Here is a 9255-nt window from a genome sequence, read left to right as displayed (position 1 = left end):
GTGGAGTAATATCTTTAAAGTCCTGAAAATAAAAACTGCAACCTAGAATTCTTTGTGCTGTGAAAATATTTTTCAAAAATGAAAGTGAAATAAAGACTTACTGACATACAGAAGTTGAAAGAATTCATCACAAGCAGGCCTATGTAGAAGTAATGTTATAGGAAGTTCTTCAAGCAAAAGGAAAATGATACCAAGTGGAAATCTGGATGTAAAGGATCTGGATATACACAAAGGAAAGAAGCCCACAGGAAATGGTAACTACATGAGAAAATATAAAACACTTTAAAAATTATTTAAATCTCTTTAAAAGGTAACTTGCCTTTTTAAAGTAATGATAATAGAGTGTTTTCTGGGATTTATAATCTACTTAGAAGCATGACAATAGCACAAAAACCAGGAAGAGAGAAATGAAAGTTTACTGTTGCAAAGTTCTTTTTTTTAAAGCCATTTTAAAAATTGAGATATAATTGACATATAACGTTATATGTTATAGAGTTCTTATATTCTGGTAAGTGTAGTGGTATAATATACCTTGAAAAGTAGTCTGTGATAAGTTAAAAATGTATACTATAAACCTTGAAGCAACCACTAAAGAGACAAAATAAAGATATATAGCTAATAAGCCAACACAGTAGATTAAAATGAAATCACTAAAAATTTTAATCCAATGGAAGGTGGGGGAAAAAGAATAAAGAACAGATGGAGAAATAAAAAAACACTTAGTTTAAAAAAAAACACAGTAAGATGGAAGGTTTAAACCAGTCATATCAATCATATTAAATGTAAATGTTCTGAGGACCTCAATTAAAAGGCAGTGATTGTCAGATTGTATAAAAAAGAAAGACCCAAATACAAGCTTCTTAAAAGAAACTTACTTTAAATATAAAGAGAGCAAAAGGTTAAAACTCAAAGAATGGAAAACGATACCATGTTAACACTACTCAAAAGAAACTTTGTCAGTAGAAGGTGCTGGAAGTGCACTGGAGGAGGAAGATGTGATGGTTAATTTTCTGTGTCCACTTGAGTAGGCTAAGGGATGCCCAGATAGCTGGAAAAATAAACATTATTTATGGATATGTCTGTGAGAGTGTTTCCAGAAGAGATTAACATATGATTCACAGTGCTGACTAGTAAGGAAGATCTTCCCTCACCAATGGCAGCTATTATCTGTTGAGGGTCAGAACAGAACAAAAAAAGGTAAAGAAAGGGCAATTTCTTGCTCTCTCTTCTTGTACCGGGGCATCCATCCTCTGCCCTCAGACACTGGAGCACCTGGTACTCCAGGACTTACACTAATGTGCCCACTCTACTCTAGTTCTCAGGCCTTTGGCCTCAGACTAGGTGTTACACCATTGATTGGCTCCCTTGATTCATGGGCATTCAGACTGAGACTGAATTATTCACACTGACTTTACTGGTTCTCCAGCTTGCAGACAGCAGACTGGGGAACTTCTTAGCCTCCATAACCACTTGAACCAATTCCTATAGTTCATCTTTCTCTCTCTCTCTCTCATATATATACATTGGTTTAAACAACATGGGTCCACTTATACCTGGATTTTTTTCAATACGTACTACACAATCTTGGTTGGTTGAATTCAAGGATGCAGAACCCTGGATAAATAGGGCTGGTGTAAAGTTACATGCAAATTTTTTACTTCTCGAAGGGTTGTCGCCCCTAACCCCCTAATTGTTCAAGGGCCAGCTGTGTGTGTGTGTGTGTGTGTGTGTGTGTGGTGTGTATCCCCCATTGGTTCTGTTTCTCTGGAGAATCCTAATACAGAAGAGGTTTTCTTTCCTAGTTCCAATGTGTTTATCTAGTTGGGCTCTTGCAGAGTTTTGTTTGTTTGTTTTTGGTAGTTCCCTGGCAGGCAGCAGCAAGTGGTACCTCCCTAGTTTCCCCACCTCCAACCCCTTCCAGAAGTTTCCAAAAGCATCTGGTCTTACCTCCTCATGGACAACTTCTTGCACACACCCCATCTCAAGCATTTTTAAGAGGCAAGCAGCACCTCCCTGTGAATGGCTTCATCCCACAGGTTCAGCAGCATTCCCAAGGGCAGCTAAATGAGTTCCACATGTGCCCCAACTCACTTCCCAGCCTTTTACTAGTGACAGCTTTCCAGTGAGTCATCAACCACCACCCTCTTCTCAGGCAGCTTCTGGGAGGCTTTCTTGTTAGTCCAGTCCATGTTTCAGCTGGCTTTCCAGAATGTCAACCATAACCCTGCAGGCAGTTTCCTAGCAAATTTCGTCAGCATTCTAGCCAGTGATTCTTTACTCAACAATCTTGGGTTGTCAGTTACACACCAGCTGTGGCCTGTAACAACCCAGGAAACTTGGTCATTTGATGGGTTTCAAACATATCCTCACCTGAATCCCAGCCTTGGGGAAGTCTCCCCCTCCAAGTTTATTTCTTTTGGGGGTACCCTCCCCAGCTCCAGGGTATTCTTTAGAGTGCTTTTTATTCCCCACTTCCCAGTTACACCAATTCCCTATTAATAGTTCTTTATATTAAATGTTCCTTGTTCAAAATACTTTGTGGTTTCTGTTTGTGGGCTGAACCCTAATAATACACCAGGGATAAAGAGGGGCACTTAACAATAAAAGGGTCAATTCATTAGGAGATCATAGCAGTCCTAAGTGTTTAGGTATCTAAAACAGAATATCAAAATACATGAGGCAAAAACTGATAGAAATACAAGGAGAAATAGACTAGACAAGCCCACAATTAAAGTGTGAGATTCCAATACTCCTCTCTATAAATGATGAGGACAAAACTAGTAGAAATATAGAAGAGTTAACACTATCAACCATTTGACCTAATTACCACTTATACAACACTCCTCCTGGGTTTCCCTTGTGGTGCAGTGGTTGAGAGTCTGCCTGCTGATGCAGGGGACATGGGTTCGTGCCCCGGTCCGGGAAGATCCCACATGCCGCGGAGCGGCTGGGCCCGTGAGCCATGGCCACTGAGCCTGCGTGTCCAGAGCCTGTGCTCCACAACGGAAGAGGCCACAACAGTGAGAGGCCCGCGTACGGCAAAAAAAAACAAAAAACAACAACAACAACAACGAAACACTCCTCCCAACAAAAGCAGAATACACATTTTTTTCAAGTGGACATAGAATATTTATCAAGATAAACTTCTGGACCATAAAACAAGTCTGAATAAATTTATGTGGATGAAAGTCATACAAGTATGCTGTCTGATGACAATGGAATTAAGTTAGAGCTCAATGACAGGTATCTGAATATCTGGACAATAAAAAAAATATGTGCAAACTAAATAACACACTTAAGTAACCTATGAGTCAATAAAGAAATCACAGGGGGGCTTCCCTGGTGGCGCAGTGGTTGAGAGTCCGCCTGCCGATGCAGGAGACGCGGGTTCGTGCCCCGGTCCGGGAAGATCCCGCGTGCCGCGGAGTGGCTGGGCCCGTGAGCCATGGCCGCTGGGTCTGCGCGTCCGGAGCCTGTGCTCCGCGGCGGGAGAGGCCGCAGCGGTGAGGGGCCCACGTACTGCAAAAAAAAAAAAAAGAAATCACAGGGAATTCCTTGGTGGTCCAGTGGTTAGGACTCCATGCTTTCACTGCCAAGGGCCTGGGTTCAATCCCTGACTGGGGAACTAAGATCTTGAGCTGCACAATGTGGCCAAAAAAAAAAAAAAAATCACAAAAAGAGAAATTAGTAGATTTTTTGGGGGGCCATGCCACATGCGGCATGTGGGCTCTTAGTTCCCCAATCCAGGTTCAAACCCTTGCCCCCTGCAGTGGAAGTGTGGCATCTTAACCACTGGACTGCCAGGGAAGTCCCAGAAATTATTTAGATTTGACTGAAAATGAAAACAATATACAAAAATGTGTGGGATGCAGTATATTACAGGGAAATTGATACCACTAATGCCACTAACTGGAAAAGAAGAAAGATCTCAAATTACTGAGCTCAGTGTCCACCTTAAACCAACAAAAGGAGAGAAAATGAAATTCAAAGAAAGCATAAAAATGAAATAAACATTGGAGCTGAAATCAATGAAATAGAAAACAGATAATAGAGAAAAATCAAAAGCTGGTTCTGAGACCAATAAAATTGATAAGTTCTAACCAGAGCAATCAGGAAAAAAAAAAAAAGAGGGAAGACACATGACCAATATCAGGAATGAGGTGATAGTACTACAAATAGTATAGATATTAAAAGAGTAATAAGATGAGACTTCCCTGGTGGTCCAGTAGTTAAGAATCTGTCTTGCAATGCAAGGGACACTGGTTCAATCCCTGGTTGGGGAGCTAAGATGCCACGGGGCAACTAAGCCTGCGCGCCACAACTACTGAGCCCGTGCACCACAACGAGATGAGCCTGCGTGCCGCAACTACAGAGCTCATGCACTCCGGAGCCCATGCACCACAACTAGAGAGCCCGCGCACTGCAACTAATGAGCCCGTGTGCCACAACTAGAGAGCCTGCGCACTGCAACTAATGAGCCTGTGCGCTACAACTAGAGAGAAGCCCGCGCACCACAACGAAGAGCCCATGCACCAGAATGAAAGATCCCGCATGATGCAACTAAGACCTGACGCAGCCAAAAAATATATAAATATTTTTTAAAATAATAAAAGAATAATAAGAATATAATGAACAACTTTATGCCAATACATTTGACAGCTTAGATGATACAGAAAAATTCCTTGAAAGATACAAACTACCAAAGCTCTATCAAGAAGAAAATCTGTAACCCGAATAGCCCTATATCTAATAAAGAGATTGACTTTGTAGTTTAAAACCTTCCCACAAAGAAAACTCCAGGTCCAGATGACTTTACTGCTGAATTCTACCCAATATTTAAAGAAGAAATAACACTAAAGTCTACACAAACTTCCAGAAAATGGAAGAGGAAGGAAACTTCCCTACTCATTCAATGATGCCAGCATTACTTTGATACCCAGACCACATATTACTGGTAGACCAGTATACCCTATGAACATAAATGCAAAGATTTTAAACAAAATTTTAGCAAACAGAATCCAACAATACAGAAAAAGGACATGACCAAATGAGATTTATGCCAGGAATGCAAGATTGGTTTAACATTAAAAGTATCAATGTAATTCACCATATTAATATACTAAAAATGAAAAAAACATGATAATCTCAATAGATACAAAAAATGTTTTGAGAAAATACAGCATCTGTTCTTCAGAAAAACTCTTGGAAAACTAAAACTAAAAGGGAACTTCCTCAATCTCATGAAGGGCATCTACAAGAAACCTACAGTTAACATTATACTTAATGGTGAAAGACAATGTTTTTCCTCTTAGTTCAGAAAAAAGGCAGTTATGTCATCTGTCACCATTTCTAGTCATCATTGTAGTGGTGGATAACTTATTTCCAATGCAGTAAGTTAAGGAAAATTGATAAAAGGCATCCAGATTGAGGAGGAAGAAATAAAACTTTTTATTTGCACATAACATGATTATCTATGTAAGAAATCCCATGGAAACTTTGAAAAAACTAACGGATCAACATTCACAAGTAAATTGTATTTCTACATAGTCACAACAAACAATTGGTAATGGAAATTCAAAAATACAATTCATAATATCAAAATTATGAAATATTTAGGGATAAATCTGACAAAAAATATGCAAGAGTTGTACACTGAAAACTAGAAAACACTGCTGAGAGAAATTAGACTTAAATAAATGATGAGATATACCATGCTCATGGATTGGAAAACTCAATATTGTTAAGATGTCAATTCTCCCCAAATTGATCTATAGATTCAAGACCCTAGCCAGACAGGTTGCACTTATGGACATGAAACTATAGACAGTTTCACATTTATTCAGTATTCATAAATCTTTATTTAGCACCTATTATGTGTCAGGCTCTGGAGATAATAGTCATAGACAAAACTAAAATTCTATTCACACCAATTCCAACGTGTGGTTTTTTTTTCCCCATCACCAAACAATTCTCAGACATCAGCTGAGTGTCTTATAGTTCAACTCAATTCTGCCACTATCTACCTGGCAATAATGTCAGGTCTCACAGGTTAAGGTTCAGTCCTCTAAGACTGCCTGTCTGGCCCCACTTCAGATGCCAATTGCAAGTCCTGGTTGTCTACCTGTGCTTCTGACCTACCAGCTATAGATTGGAGGTTCCAACAACCCCCTCCTTGGGTTTGATTAGTTTACTAGAGTGGCTCACAGAACTCAGAGAAACATTTTACTTACTAGACTACCAGTTTATTATTAAAGGATATAACTCCAGAACAGCTATATGGAACAGATGCATAAGGCAAGGTATGGAAAAAGGGCACAGATCTTCTATGCCCTCTCTGGGCACATCACTCTCCCCACACCTCCACATGTTCAGCAAGCCAGAAGCTCTCTGAACCCCATCTTTTTGGGGTTTTATTACATAGCCATGATTGATTAAATCATTCATCACATAGCCATGATTGATTAAATCATTGGCCATTGGCTATTGATTCAACCTCCAGCCTCTCTCACCTCCCCAGAGGTTAGGAGGCATGGGACTGAAAGTTCCAACCCTCTAATCACATGGTTTGGTTTTCCTGGCAATCAGCCCCCATCCTTAGGTGCAGTCCAAAAGTCACCTCATTAACATAACAAAAGACACCATGCTCATTCTTATCACTTAGGGAATTCCAAGAGTTTTAGGAGCTCTGAGCCAGAATTCGGGATGAAGGCCAAATACATATTTCTTATTATAAATCACAATATCACAAAAACGAATAAAATATATGCCCTCATAGAACATATATACTATGAGAGAAAGACATGAAAAAGGAAGAAGAGAAATCAAGGATGGCTCCTAAATATTTGATTTGAACATGTGAAGTTGGAGGTGGCTTTTAAGCCTCTCGAAGGGGAGATTTCAGGTAGGCATAAGGAATTAGGGGTCAGAAATTCAGGGGAGAGATGAGGGCTGGAGATATAGATTTCTCAGTCAACGTCAAATAAATGGTATTTAAAGCCATGAGACTGAATGAGACCGTTTGAGAAAAAATTCAGAAAGAAAAGGCCCAAGGCCAAACCCTTGAATATTCCAATATTTGGAGGCAGGACAGAGGGAGAGTATTCAGTAAAGAAAATAAAGAAGTAGTGTTAGTGAGGTGGGAGAAATGATCTTTTGTGAGATGTTCTAGAAGCCAAAATAAGGAAGTATTTCAATTTTCTTGAATGCTGTTGAGGTCAAATATGATGAGGACTAAGTAAGTCCACTTAATTTTTCAACTGAAATTCCATTGCTAACTTGACAAGAGCAGTTTTAGGAGTGTAGTTATGGTCAAGAAGCCAATTAGAATGGACTGAGGAGACAGTTGGAAGTGAGAAAATTTAGACAGCAACAAGAAGCAACTCTTTAGAGAAAATTATCCTATGAAAGAAAGCTAGGAAATAGAGTAATTGCTCAAGTGAGCTACATGTCAAGAAAGGACTTTTTAAAAATGAGATATAAAAATATGTGTTTATGACATTGAAAATGCCAGTAAAGTTAAGGGCTACTAATATCAAGCGGGCTCTTAATGATGCCAGGCAATAGCACTACATGTCTGTAATCCATTCACTCTCCCCATTCCTAAATAACATTAGGATCTCAGATGCCATTGATTATAAGATACATCATTATTTTACATATTACTAAGAAAGAAAAAAATGCTGCCAATTAAACTATGGCATGCCATCATTTGTAAGACAGCAATTTCACAGATGTTGAAATATGAAAAAGTATTAGAATCAATGTAATACAGTATTTTCTTTCCTCAAACCTTTAATACCTTCTCCCTATCTTCACTTTGAGCTTCCTATTTCACTGAGAAAATAGAAGCACTCAGGTGAGGACATCCTCATTCTCCCACCACCAAATCTGTCCACCTGTCTGCATCTGTACCTATCGACTCTGCCTCTCCACCACCACCCCCCACCTTTTAAACATCTTTATTGGAGTATAATTGCTTTACAATGCTGTGTTAGTTTCTGCTATATAACAAAGTGATTCAGCTATATGTATACATGTATCCCCATATCTCCTCCCTCTTGCATCTCCCTCCCACCCTCCCTATCCCACCACTCTATGTGGTCATAAAGCACCGAGCTGATCTCCCTGTGCTATGCAGCTGCTTCCCACTAGCTATCTATATTACATTTGGTAGTGTATATATGTCCATGCCACTCTCTCACTTTGTCCCAGGTTACCCTTCCCCCTCCCTGTATGCCTCCCCTTTTATTTCAATGAATAAATTGTCCATACTCTTGCTTAGAACTGATCCCCCCGATTATGTACTGGATTACATCCCTTCTTTCCTCAAGGACTTTCCTCCTGCAACTGTCGTCTTTCCTGTATTGTCCATTTCCCCCTGTCCACTGTATCATTTTAATTAGGATACAAACACTAATTTCTTCCATCTTAAAAAAAATTCTGGACCCCAATTCCATATGCAGAGGACAGCTTTATTTTTCTACTCATCTTAAAAAAGCAAAACTGAAGGAGTTGTCTATATGTACTTGCTTTCTCCCATTGTTTCATCCCACCCTTACCTAACTCTTATCAGACTTTATCAAACTTCCATCACTACACCAAAAGAGTATGTTTCAACAACTCCCACACTGCTCAATCCACTAGTCAATTATTAGTTCTCATCCTACCTGACCTATCAGCAGCATTTAATGCAGTGGATCACTCCTTCCTTCTTGGAAAATTTTCTTCCCTTGATTTTGCAGATTCAAACCCTCCTTCTTTTCCACCTGCCTCACGGATTATTCCATCTCAGTCTTCTTTGTTGGGTCCTTTTCATCTCCCTGACCTAAGCTAGTTTATGGCTAGAAGAAACTGAACTAAGGGTAAATTATTCTCTTTAGCATACTACTGATTTAGATTTTCCAGTATTTAAAAATTCTGATATCTATACAGGTGGCCAAGAGGTACATGAAAAGCTGCTCAACATCACTAATTATTAGAGGAATGCAAATCAAAACTACAATGAGGTATCACCTCACACCGGTTAGAATGGGCATCATCAGAAAATCTAAAAACAACAAATGCTGGAGAGGGTGTGGAGAAAAGGGAACGCTCTTGCACTGTTGGTGGGAATGTAAATTGATACAGCCACTATGGAGAACAGTATGGAGGTTCCTTAAAAAACTAAAAATAGAATTACCATATGACCCAGCAATCCCACTACTGGGCATATACCCTGAGAAAACCATCATTCAAAAAGACACATGCACCCCAATG

This window comes from Mesoplodon bidens (assembly GCF_964165515.1).
Source record: "Mesoplodon bidens genome assembly, chromosome: 2".
Classification (NCBI taxonomy): domain Eukaryota; kingdom Metazoa; phylum Chordata; class Mammalia; order Artiodactyla; family Ziphiidae; genus Mesoplodon; species Mesoplodon bidens.
The sequence above is the reverse complement of the archived record's forward strand: the minus strand, read 5'-3'. Positions refer to the sequence as shown.